The 13,899-nt window shown below is 40.4% G+C and overlaps 1 long non-coding RNA gene across 1 annotated transcript; it reads left to right on the top strand.

Moving 5' to 3' along the window:
• The first annotated feature begins 2,214 nt into the window (after nucleotides 1–2,214).
• Nucleotides 2,215–11,333, top strand: LOC123577475. The gene is made up of 3 exons (XR_006701862.1): nucleotides 2,215–2,383; nucleotides 8,482–8,654; nucleotides 11,071–11,333. It is a non-coding gene; the product is annotated as an uncharacterized LOC123577475 (long non-coding RNA).
• The last annotated feature ends 2,566 nt before the right edge of the window (nucleotides 11,334–13,899 follow it).

Genomic DNA, 13,899 nt, shown 5'->3' with positions numbered 1-13,899 from the left:
CTGCTGCTGGGCATGTGGCTTGTTGGTACACGCAGCTGGCATATCTCTTCTTGTTGTCGTTTTTGTTTTGTTTTGTTTTGTTTTGTTTTTTTTGCTGTGGTTATCTCATGTTAGAAGTGCTGGAAGTACATTTCTCTCTCTCCTGAGAGAGAAGGTTATGCTGGCTTTGCATGTAGAATCACTTCTCAGTTTCTCCAGACCAGTGGCCTTTCCTTTTCCCATTTTTCTTTCTCTAGTCTTTGGCTATTCTACTAGATGTTAGTATTTGAAGGGAGGGTAGATTGGAGGGGAACATAAGTTGAATTAAAATTCCATCTGGCAGTGGATTTGATAAATGTTTTAGTAGGGGAGAAGTTAGTATTTAACTACTGTTTTATTAAATTTGTTTCCCATATTTTTCCTTTTTTTAAAAAAAAATTTTAATGTTTAATTTTTTTCTATTTTTTTTTAATGAAATTTATTGTCAAATTGGTTTCCATACAACACCCAGTGCTCATCCCAACAGGTGCCCTCCTCAATGCCCATCACCCACCCCTCCCCTCCCTCTCACCTCCCATCAACCCTCCGTTCTCAATTTTTAAGAGTCTCTTATTTTTAATGTTTAATTTTGAGAGAGAGAGAGAGACAGACCATGAGCAGGGGAGGGGGAGAGAGGGAGACACAGAATCTGAAGCAGCTCCAGGCTCTGAGTTGTCAGCACAGAGCCCGATGCAGGGCTGGAACCCACAAACCTCGAGATCGTGACCTGAGCTGAAGTCTGATGCTTAACTGACTGAGCCGCCCAGGTGCCCCTCCCATATTTTTTCTTATAGATTTTCAAAATTGGCCATGTTATCAGAGAACAGAATACAAAATATCCATCATATCAACTTTAGTAAATTCATACATGGCATGTAAAAACAGGAGCTTCCAGAAGGTGGTGCCAAAGTCTGCCTTTTCTCCACCTCCTTCCTCACTCTAGAGTTTCAGTCTGCACATTTCACTCTCAAGAAAATGAAGTCTCTGTATCAGCACAGCCTAGCTCTAGTAAGAGATCCACAGCAGAAGATGTTGAGGGGGGAAAAATAGCCTCAAGAGGTGTAGCCGTGGTTGACACAGCTAAGAACTTCCAGGTTTCCCGATTGTTGATGGATTTTGTGCCAATTTAGGTTTGAAGAAATGTACCAGCAGGTGAAGGTCAGCCTCCCTTCCCATCTGCCACCTCTGCCTCCCACCGACCTCAGGGAGGTCAGATGTTTTGCTTAACAGTGAGGTACTGGGACCCCAGGGCAGAAGAAGGCTCTAAATTTGAGAGTAAGAGACTATAAATGTAAGACAGGAGATCCTGAGCCCCAGTGGCTGCCACTGCTGTCTTCAGGCTCATGACTCTGCCCCAGGCCACGGCAAGGACACAAATGGAGATGAAAGAAAGGGAAACCATCCAAGTGACAGGATTGTCTCTATGCATTGCCTCATGTCTGGGGAAAAGGGCTGTGCAGGTGAGGAAACCAAAGAGAGTGAGAAATTGCAAAGCCAGGCTAACTAAACATTGACACCAAGCCTAAGCATCTGTTAATTGCTATCTAGGTACGTGGCATTATGAAAACGTAAAAGAGATTCAGTCCCTGGCCTCCAGGAATTAATAATTAGGGAGAAGGAAAGATTATTCCATCCAGGAGTATATTAAAGCTAGCTGGCACCTGTGTGCTAAGTGTGGACATCTGTGTTCAGTAATACCGCGTCAGTAGCTTCATATCAGCGGTGGTGGGAGAATTTACACCAGGGAAATCAGTAAACACTGCAAATCATGGCTCCCCCTCACCCAGAGCTGAATGTTAACCATTTACCAGCACACAGATTATTTGTCCCACAGCACAAACTGCTTAAATAAAGGGGGAGCGGGACATGCCAAGGCTGGGAAGCAATGGAGAGTGTTGTGGGTTTGCATTCAAGGTCAAGCTCTCCCACTTGTTGACCGTCTGACCCTAGCCTCAGTTTCTATCTGTCTTTGGGACTAAAATCCTATGCTCATTACCAAGGTGACAGGGGTAACCTTGTAAAATTTGTGAAATGATGCATGTCTCATCCCAGTTTTATGAGAAATACAGAAGATAATGAATATTTATTTTTTCAATTATTCAATAATGTTTATTGATTTTTCCTATATGCCAGACATTGTGCTACCTGGGCAGTCATAAAACATAAAAATACTTTGTAGATTATAAGGCTTTTGTACAAAATCCTTTATAAACTAGAAGGTGTCATACATAATTTTTTTTCCTCTGCTTTCTTCGTGTCTCCCAGTCTGGATACACTCAGGTTTGCCCTATGACACATCCTGCAACTCATTGTACTCTGATGCCCTCATTTAAACTACAACACATGGCAGCCATCAAGAACAATGGTATGGAAAGAAAACTGAGTCAAGAAAATATCCTTGAAACATTTCATTGACTGGAAATACGTAATAACAAAATTTGTACCAAATTATCTCTACATGTATATATGAACCCAAGAGAATATACATTAAAATATTCACAGTAGCTTTCTCTAGGTGGTGAGATTGATGATTTTGATTTTTCTTCCTTGCTTAGATGTAATTTTACTTTTTCTACAAAAATTACTCATGTAATTTTTGACTTAAAGATGAAGAAAAACATAAAAAGTTTTCATTTAGCTATTTGTTTTATAAAATATTAAATTTAGATTTGAAAGGAGCCTTAGAGATCTTTACAGATGAGGAAACTGAGGTCCAGGGAGATGAGAACTGAACTAGTTGGACTTCCTTCTCTATATTGGACATTTTCTTTCCCCTCTTTCCAAATGTGTTTGCAGAGCTCTTGATTATTAGTCTGAATCTATGCATTATGTAATTAGATTCTCATCTTTAATTATCTTCCTGACTTTTTGATGTCTCTCCTTACCCTAGTATGGTAGTTTTTCTTTGACTTGTTCCTTCCTTCCTTTCTTCCTTTCTTTCTTTCTTTCTTTCTTTCTTTCTTTCTTTCTTTCTTTCTTTCTTTCTTTTTCTTTTCTTTTTTTTTTTTTAATAATGTTCAAGTGGCTGCTTGGTTTCTTTGACTTTTGTCTTTGAAAGACTCCTGAGGTAAATAAGCATTTTATCCTAATCAGTAGGCTCTTTAATTATATCTTCTCACATTTGTCCTTTGGTCTCTACCAACTAATTTTCTCAGAAATTTCCAAGGATGAATCATAATTCCTCAAAGCCATCATTCCTGGAATCAGAATATTTTTTTCTTTATCTGATGTAGGCTCAAGTAAGAGTTCTTGTATTATTAATACAAAGGTTTTTGCCTTCTGGGCCTCAGTTTCCATCTGCTAAGTGGATATTTTCTCTATTCACTTGATGACTATTTCTTACTGAAAACATCTTGGAAAATCTGAAGCCCCTCCAGCCTCAACTGACAGATACTTGACTCCTTAGATTGCATCTGAGTGAATGGATCTGGGCCAGGGGTTGTGATGGAAGCTAAAGAATCAGAGCTGCCTCTCAAGATGGGGAAGCTTGGACTGTACATGGGGGAAGCCCAAAGGGCCACAGCCAGGGTCAGAGCAAGTGAATTTGAATTCGACTTTTTTTTTTTAACTAAAACCTCTTCTCTGACTGATGTCCCATACCCACTTACCCTGCTCAGGCCACCTATGACTACAGTTTGCTCCCTTTTCTGTGGCCATTCATGAGACTTAAACACACACACACACACACACACACACACACACACACACACAGAGTAAATGAATTGATGTAAGCTTTCAGGTTTTCTCTGAGAGTCAAGGGTAACAGTGTCAAGTACAAATATATTTCTGTATATTCTATATATATGTTATATAGAGAATATGTAGGTGTTTATATTATAGATATTATATATATATTTAATATATATAATGTGTAATCTATATAATTAACATATATTAAATTAACATTTATATTTATATACTATGTATGCAAACCACAAAGGTAAGCTGCATATGTAATTTCAAGTTTTTTTTAGCAGCCTTGTTAAAAAAAAAGGAAAATGAGATGTGACAGTAATTTTAGTAATACACTTTATTTAACCCAGTATATCCTAAATATTATCATTGTCATATGTAATGAATAGTAAAAAAATATATAATCAAGATAGTTTACATTCTCTCGTTCCTACCAAGTCTTTGAAATCCAGTGTTCATTCCACATTGAGAGTGCCTCTCAATTCGGACATTTTAAGTGTTCATTAGGCACATGTGGTTAGTGGCTACACATTGGAGAACACAGTTTGGAGGTGTATCTATATGAATTGCCAAGGTTTGTAAGATGGAGAAGAATATAAAATGGGACTTCCAAGTGCATTTAATCTTGTTAAAGGTGTCCCCTCTGTGGAATTGGATACAGGGAATGAAGTTTTACTACATACCTGGCATTATGAATATATGCAGTTATTTTTGTGTATAAATCAAAACTCCCAACAACCCTATAAGATGAGCAGAGAATGCCTATTTTACAAGTGAGGAAAATGAAACTCAGGTAGTCTAGATGGCTACCTAAAGGTGCCCCAGCGAGCAACTGGAGGAGGCAGGATACGAACCCAGGTCTTTGTAGTGCCAGAGCGCAGAGGTTTTCCCTGCCCCACACCCTCAGTGTTCCAAGCACACAGATGTCCTGGATATCTGGTGGGAGACAAGCAAGTAACCAAGTGTGATAAGGTTGCTCAAGGCCAGTGTGAGAACACTAAGAAAGGGCATCCAGCTCAGACTGGGTCAGGAACAGCTTCTCGAAACCTACTGAGTCTGCTGAGGGTGACGGAGCTGAGGGAAAGGCCACCTCAGAGAGCTGCTGCAGGAAGGTGTCAAGGGTGGCTCTTTGGGGACCGCGGATGTCTCCAGGTGGCTGGGACAGGGCCTCCATGTGCTGTGGCAGATACATGGGCTGAAAGCAGAGAAGTCAGTGAAGGGTACAGAACCAAGGGATTTTACCCCCCAACGGCTATGGGGTTTTAAGCATGTGATTGATACGAAGGGATTTGACTTACATGGCCCCACACCCTGGACACAGAGAGGAGGGTGAACGAGGGACCCTGCCTGGGTATGATCCCACTTGTACGTTTCTTTTGTAAATTTAAATTTCAAGTCTAACCAAAGGGGGTAACCCCCAGAGGTTAGGACCTGCCCGGTCAACAGAATGAAGCAAGCACTCTGGGAGGTGCTTGATGTTCATGCCAGGGTTTGGGGCCAGACAAATCTAAACTCAAGTCCTGGCTTTGCTATTCTCTAGCTGCGCCACCTCCGCCAAGACTCAATTTCTACATCTGTAAAGTGGGAACCACACCGGGACTAACCCGGTAGAGCTGTTGTGAGGATTAAGTGAAACAGTAGTGGCCAAATGCTTAGCAGAGTAGCTGGTACCTGGCCAAGGCTGAATCAAGCGTGCCCGATGGTGTCACTGTTACCAAAGCAGTGACACAGCCAAGCATCTAGGACCATGGGTGGATGGCAGCACACGGACTTCCCAAGTCACTTCCTGTGTCACATGCACCTTGGCATGTAGCCAGGTACAGGATACCTGTCCCATGACTGAGGTTAGTTAAATGATACAAACAATATGTAAAGTACAGCTGTGGCCAGTGTTTCAGGGGAGAACTGTGCTCTAGTTAGAAGTGAAGAAACGTGCTCAGTGTAGTTTGCCAGGGCTGTGGTAACAAAGTACCACAAACTGGGTGGCTTGATACAACAGAAAGGTATTTTCTCCCCGCTCTGGAGGCTGGAAGTCTGAAATCAAGGCGTCCACAGCCATGCTCCCTCTGAAGGCTCTAGGGGACAATCCTTCCTTGCCTCTTCCAGCTTCTGGTGGTGGCTGGCAATCTAGCATTCTTGGCTTGTAGCGCCGGCTGCAAAGGGTGCACCTGCATCCCATTACCAGGTGTGGGTGCAGAGGCTCGCACAGGTGGAGGAACATGGCGGCCCTGTTCTTCCTCCCCTGTGTCCTGTTTACACTTAGTTCTGCCTTCTCTCCCTCTTTTTTTTTTTTTGAAAGACAGAGAACATGACCAGGGGAGGGGCAGAGGGAGAGGGAGACACAGGATCTGAAGCAGGTTCCAGGCTCCGAGCTGTCAGCACAGAGCCCGACGTGGGGCTCGAACTCACAAATCGCGAGATCATGACCTGAGCCGAAGTCGGACACTCAACCGACTGAGCCACCCAGGCGCCCCTCTCACTCTTTTTAATATCACCCAACATGGAGTCAAATATATTTTAAAATATTTTTGCACTTGCTGAAAAAAATCATCATGCCCTCTTCTCTAGCTATCTGGTGCATGAAAAAAGTGAGTTAGCTTTCAGAATATACATTGCTAATCCTTCCCTGCAATTTGTCAGGAGATATCAAGAAACTTGGAGGCAGGAATTTCAGTCTGGGGACCTGCTCTGAGGATAAAGATATGTTCATTAAGATGTTTTCCATGTCAATATAAAACTTTTTTAGGAAGTGTACTTTATCTTTCTTTTAAATAAAATAGTTTTATTGGGCTATAATTGACATGAAGTAAACTGTACATATTTAAAGCATATGGTTTGATAAATCCTGGCACATGAATAAACTCATCATTATGATAACATTTTGTAACTTATTTTTGCCCACTATTTTATAATGTAGAATGTGCATTTTGTCAAGTTATGAAATATTATTTTAGAAAATTATTTTACTGATTACATAGTATCCTATGGGATATAACTTATAATATTGAAAAATGATAGATGATTGAAATATTCAACAAGAGAGAATTGTTATTGGCGAGTGAATATACACACACATGCTTGCACACACATACAGAGGAAAAGACTGAAAAAAATCTTAACTGCTAACAGTGACTATCTAGGTGGTAGGATTCCAGGTGGCTTTTTCTCTGTTTCTGTTTTTCTATGTTTTATGCACAGAACCATCATAATTAATTTTAAAAAACAAAAATAATTCATTTTTTTCTGAAAATTAAAAATTAAATGTCTAAAAGTAGAATTTTACACACAACAGTGGGATATATTGTCATTTAAAATGTTTAGGTGGCTCAGTTAAGCAGCTGACTTCGGCTCAGGTCATGATCTCATGGCTCAGTGAGTTCAAGCCCCTCGTCGGGCTCTATGATGACAGCTCAGAGCTGGAGCCTGCTTTGGATTCTGTGTCTCCCTCTCTCTCTGCCCTTCCCCCATTCACACTCTGTCTCTGTCTCTCTCAAAATATGAACATTAAAAATAATAATAATAATAAGTTTTTAAAAGAATATCTCATAATATGAGAAAACATGTTATATTTAGTAAAATAAACAGCTTACAAAATAATATAGCTTAATTAAAATTTTTCAATGTTTATTTTTGAGAGAGAGAGAGAGAGAGGCAGAGCGCGAGAACTGCGAGATCATGACCTGAGCCCAAGTTGGATGCTTAACTGACTGAACCACCAGGTGCCCCAATAGTTTAAAGCGCATTGAAAAGACAAACTATCATTAATATGCCAAATGATCTCTAGACAGTGGGATTATGGGAGATCTGAATTTCCTGTATTTCCCAGATTTTCAACAATGGATATAAATATATCAACTGTAAGAGAAGTTATTAAAAGTCATGTTATAAAATTCAGTATTTTCAGGTTGTGAAGCAATGGTTAATTTTTATCTTATTTGATGGCTTTCTATATTTTCAAATACTCAGTGAAAATAAAAATGAGCTTAAACTGTATCAGTTACTGCAATACAAAATAGTAAGATCAGGGGAACACTAATAATAACGTACCTCATGATCGTTTGACACGCATTGTGTTATCCAGTGTTTTCGTGTATAGCTTCTCACTTGACCTCAAAGGAAGTCTGAACAGGTGAAAACAACCGTGTGGCTCTGAAGAGATGCTGCCTCCCCATGCCGGTTGCCCAGCCAGCATGTCCTACAGGACATGTCCAAATCTGCAGCCGAAGGCCGGCGCATGCTGCTTCTAAGCCTTCTACATAAGTAAACAAAACTGTACGGAATGCTTCAGTTTTCTGTAAGCTGGGTTTTTTTTTTTAACCTGTTAAAGATTGAAATAGATACAACATAAAATTTACCATTTTCACCATTTTTTAAAGTGTACATTTCAGTGGCATTAAGTGCATTCACACTGTTATGCAGCTGTCGCCTCCATCCACCCCCAGGACATTTTCGTCCACAGCCAAGGGATCGTAAAGGGTTCTGAATGGATAGTCACATAACACATTTTATTCCTGTCCTAATGGTCAGGTAAAGAAACCGAGATTTTCTAGCTGTTCTTTCCTTGCCTTTCCCATTTTCTTCTCAACACTTGCAGTCTGGCTTCTGCCCACAGCTGCCCTGGAACTGGTCCCATCACAGGGCTGTCAGCACGTCCTGGTGGCAGAATGTCCTGGGCTGCTTACTTCTGGTCTGCAGGATTGGAAAATCTGTTTTCTAATCCCTCCTGGAAATTTTCTCCTTCTGAAATTTCTTTAACACCCTCTCTCCTAGGTTTCCTCTTACCTCTTGGATCTTTCTTCTGACTTCTCCTCGTCCTGGCTCAGGAACTCACCTCCACTCCCAGAACCACCTGTCTGGTTTCTCTGCCTCTAGGCCTGCCCTGCCAACCAGTGTGATATTTCTTAGAGGGAAATCGGATCCTGCCTCAAGTCTACAAATGTGACGTGAGTTGACAGGATAAAACCTAAGCTCCTTACTTAGATATAGAATGCTCCTTCTAACCTGGCTGTCCATGACCTCAAACACTATCCTCAGTAGCACCCCTTTAAAGTCTGCAGCATTGGGACGCCTGGGTGGCGCAGTCGGTTAAGCGTCCGACTTCAGCCAGGTCACGATCTCGCGGTCCGTGAGTTCGAGCCCCGCGTCGGGCTCTGGGCTGGTGGCTCAGAGCCTGGAGCCTGTTTCCGATTCTGTGTCTCCCTCTCTCTCTGCCCCTCCCCCGTTCATGCTCTGTCTCTCTCTGTCCCAAAAATAAATAAAACGTTGAAAAAAAATTTTTTTTTAAGTCTGCAGCATAGAACCATTTGTAGTTCCAGTGTTGGAGATCTAGGCTGCTTATACATCGTCAGCATACGTGTAGTCCCTCTACTCTAGAATGTAGGTTATGATTGCTTGTGTGGCTGTCTCCCACCACAGGGCAATCTCCTGGAGGGCAGGGATCTTGTTTGCCCTCTTATATCTCAGTGTTTAGTATGACACCTTATAGTTGGACAAAAAGTTAATAAATGTAAGCAGCTCCAGAAAACAGATTGATGTCTTGATGGAGATCTCAAAATCGTTAAAGGGTACAGCTAGGACTGAAAGCCAGGTCTTCAAAAGTCCCGCCCTTCCCACTATAAACATTCTTAGTACTGAGCCACCTGGTCCAGGGACAAGATGCCGAGAGGAAATGGATGCAGTTCCTGCACGGTCCTAGGAAAATAAGAAAACAGAGTAAGTGCTGCAACCCTAGACTAGGGTAGAAAGACTTATTACCAGAAATCATTTTACAGACAGCCCAAATTGAGGAGTTTTATTATAGCTGGTATTATAAAGCCACACCACAACAGTGAAGAAGACCAGCATCTGGTGGGAGCCCCTCTCCCACCTCCTGCTGTATGTTCTGGAACAAGAGCCAGCACTGTGCTTCAGCAGAGGATGTCACTCTGTCCTCCCCCAGACTAGGGGGTCTGCTTGTCCCCGATCACAGCCTACAAGAACTTGTGGCTGCATATGAGCTCACACAAGACAGAAAGGCAGAGTGCTATAGCTGAAAGAGATCTTAGCTACATCGGGGTCCTCTAGTCTTCTTTTCTAGATCGGCCACTAACTGGCTGCATGACCTCATAATGCCCAGGAGCCTTCTTCATATGTACACCAAGGGGATATTTAGAGATCTTTCAACTCTGACATTCAGAAAGAGGAAAATATTGGCAGTTAAAGATTGTTCAGTACTTTTAAGGCTAAACTGATTCACATTTTCCAAACTATCAAAGGAATGGCTGAATCCTCTTAGGGTGCGGGTAGTCACAGACTTATCTCCACTCGCCCATGACCATGACCCAAGTCTTGATTACTGTTGCTTATGTAAATGCCCAATTTATTTGAGGTGCTTCTTGGGAAGAAAGGACTTTCACTGCACTCTTGGTTTTAACTATTTTCACATGTTATGAGTTGGGATAAATGACATAATTGGTTCATCTGTGTGATATAGAACCTGCTCAGAGTTCTTTGAAAGATGGCTGTACTGAATGAGAGATCTGGCCAGCGCCACTGCTGAGAGGGAAAGGAGAGAGAAAAACAGAGAGAGACAGAGAGATTACCTCTTACAAACCCAGATGGTTTCCTTAGTGGTTGTGAGCGGTTTCCACAAAACCCACCTATCATTTAATCAAGACTGTTAATTAGGGGGCACAGATTTGGACTGCTGTCTGTACCCCCTAAGCTGGTTATTAACCAGGAGGCTGAGCTCGTGGCTGGAGCAAACACTGGAAATTCACCAAGTGCTGCCCCGGGGGAGATGGTCCACCTCCATGTCCTAGACGGCCATGGGGTTCAGGCATTTCATTGTCCAAAGTCCTACATGTATCTTACTTTACTTAATATTCACAACCACAAAAGGGGTAGAAAATACAAGATTTAATCACCAGATTAGGAAACTGAGGGTCAGAGAGAAAAAAGAACTCACCCAACATTACACAACTGGGGATTCAAAACCATTCCTGACCCTAAGACCATACTCTGCCTCTCTGATAGCCTGATCCACCTGCTTCCTTTCCCTTCCTGTTAGGTTTTCTGCATTTCACCATCTACCAAACGAATACAGCCACTTACATCCCTCCTTCTGTCTCCCCAATCTCATGATTCTCTCTGACTCTGATTGTTTCATGGGTTACTTACCACCTGGTAAGTTTCTTGAGGCCAAGGAGCATGGCTCCTACTTCGTTTTTCATCCCAAATCACTAGATAGCAAGCTGGGCACATTTGATGGTCAATGGGGCAACACAGAACCCACAAATGACATGTTCAAAGACCACAGATTTTTGACTCATGGAATGGCTCAACTTTTTTCTCTCCCACAATCTTGTTTGTGTTTCACAGACCCTCCTGCAGCTCTTCGGATGTCAACCAAAATGTCATTCCACCGGAGTCTTCCCTGACCACTGGATTTCAAGTTTTACCCTGGTTATTTCCTTTCATGGTCTCCCTCTGTCTCTCTCTCTCTGTCTTTAATTTCTCTATAAATGTGTTGTTCTTTGTTTATGTTATAGAACCCAGAGTTCTAAGCCACATCTTTGAATTATTCTGTCCCATGTACATGTGAGATGTGAGATATACATGTTAATAAACTTAGGTTTGGGGAGTTTTATTAGTTTTTGCCTTGTTAATCTTGCTTTTATTATACAATGTCATCTGAAATCTATGATGAGTAGAAGAAAATTCTTCCCCTACTGTGTGTCCCGATTGTTTTTTTTTCCTTTGTGTATTTACTTGATAAGCTCCTGGTTGTCCCGAATGGCCTCTGCTGTAACAACAGCCTCCCTTTCTAGTGTTGATAGGTTTCAACCGTAGAGTGCTGGGGTCCACTGCAGTATTGCTAGTAAGTACAAAAAAAACTTTGAATTTTCTGCTTGGAAAAAAAAAATCTCCCAAGAAATGTGTTTAGGCCTATTAAGTGTCACTGTCTGTTGACATGCTAAAAGTCTCTTCCTTAAAACCGGTTGTCACAGATCAGGATGCCCGCCCCATTGCTTCACTCACCTGTGACCATGACCTGCATCTAGATTACTGCATTGGACATAGATTTGCTTTGCTATTTTCTCAAGGCATCTCAACATAATAAATTATGTTTTTATTCAAGTATAATTAACACAGTGCTATATTAGTTCAGGTGTACAATATAATGATTCAACAATTCCATAGAGTTCTTAGTGCTCATCAAGATAAACGTACTCTTAATTCCCTTTATCTATTTTACTTGTAACTCCTCCTACCTCTTCTCTGGCAATCACAAGTTTGTTCTGCATATTTAAGAGTCCGGTTTTTGTCGTTTCTCTTTTTTTATTTGTTTGTTTTGTCTCTTTAAATTCCACATGAGTGAAATATATGGTATTTGTCTTTCTCTTACTGATTTATTTCACTTAGCATTAGAATTAGACTCCTAGAAGATTCTAGGTCCATCCATGTTGTTGCAAATGGCAAGATTTTATTCTCTTCTATGGCCGAGTAGTATTCCATTGTATGTATTACACCACTTCTTTATCCATTCATGTACCGATGGACACTTGGATTGCTTCCCTATCTTGACTATTGTAAATAACACTGCAATAAATATAGGGGGGCATATATCTTTTCTAATTAATGTTTTCATTTTCTTTGGGTAAATAACCAGTAGTGGATCATATGGTAATTCTACTTTTAATTTTTCGAGGAACTTCTAGACTGTTTTCCACAGGGGCTACACCAATTTGCATTCCCACCAACAGTGCGTGAGGGTTCCTTTTTCTCACATCCTCACCAACACTTGTTATTCCTTATATTTTTTATTCTAGCCATTCTGACTAGAGAAAAAAAAGTGATTTTCATTGTGGTTTTAATTTGCATTTCCCTAATGATTAATGATGTTGAGCATCTTTTCATGTGTCTGTTGGCCATCTTTATGTCTTCTTGGGAAAAATGTCTCCTATTCACATCCTCTGCCCATTTTTTAATCAGATTGCTTAGTTGTTGTTGTTGTTGTTGGTTTTTTTGGGGTGTGGAGTTGTATAAATTCTTTAGATATTTTGCATATTAACCTCTTACCAGATCTATCATTTGCAAATATCTTCTCTCAGTAGGGTGCACTTTTGTTGGTGGTTTCCTTCACTATGCAGAAGTTTTTCATTTTGGTGCAGTGTCTATAGTTTAATTTTACTTTACTTTCCCTTGCCAAAGGAGACATACCTAGAAAAATGTTTCTACAGCTGATGTCCAAGAAATTACTGCCTATGTTTTCTTCTAGGAACTTTATATTTCCAGGTCTCACATTAGGTCTTTAATCCATTTTGAGTTTATTTTTGTGTATGATGTAAGAAAGTGGTCTAGATTCATTCTTTTGTATGTAGCTATCCAGTTTTCCCAACACCATTTGCTGAAGAGACTGTCTTTTCTTCATTGCGTAGTCTTGCCTCTTTATCATAGATTAATTGACCATATAATTGTGGATTTATTTCTGAGTTCTCGGTTCTGTTGATCTATGTGTCTATTTTTGTGCCGGTACCCTACTGTTTGGATTACTACACATTTGTAGTATATCTTATAGTCTGGGATTGTCTTCATTCTTTTCCAAAATTGCTTTGGCTATTCAGTCTTTTGTGGTTCCATACAGATTTTAGTATCATTCATTTTAGTTTTGTGGTGTATGTGCTCAGTATTTTTTAACATTTTTAAAAATGTTTATTTATTTAAGTAATCTCTACACCCAATGTGGGGCTTGAACTCACAACCCAGAGATCAAGAGTCACATGCTCTTCTGACTGAGCCAGCCAGATGCCCTTATACTATTGGTATTCTGATAGTGACTGCATTAAATCTGTAGATTGCTTTGGGTAATATGGACTTTTAAACAATGTTAATTATTCTAATCCATGAGCCTGGAATATCTTTCCATTTATTTGTGTTGTCTTCAATTTTTTTAAATCAGTGTTTTATAGTTTTCGGAATATAGGCCTTTCACCTCCTTGGTTAAGTTTATTCCTAGGTATTTTATTATTCTTGGTACAATTGTAAATGGGGCTTTTTTTTTTTAATTTCTCTATCTGCAGCTTTATTATTAGTGTATATAGAAATGCAACAGGTTTCTGTACATTAATTTTATATCCTGTAACTTTGCTGAATTTATTTATCAATTCTAGTAGTTTCTTGATGGAGTCTTTAGGGTTTTCTGTGTAT

Source organism: Leopardus geoffroyi, chromosome D2 (genome assembly GCF_018350155.1).
Source record: "Leopardus geoffroyi isolate Oge1 chromosome D2, O.geoffroyi_Oge1_pat1.0, whole genome shotgun sequence".
Taxonomy (NCBI): Eukaryota; Metazoa; Chordata; class Mammalia; order Carnivora; family Felidae; genus Leopardus; species Leopardus geoffroyi.
This window is presented reverse-complemented; position numbering and strand designations above follow the sequence as displayed.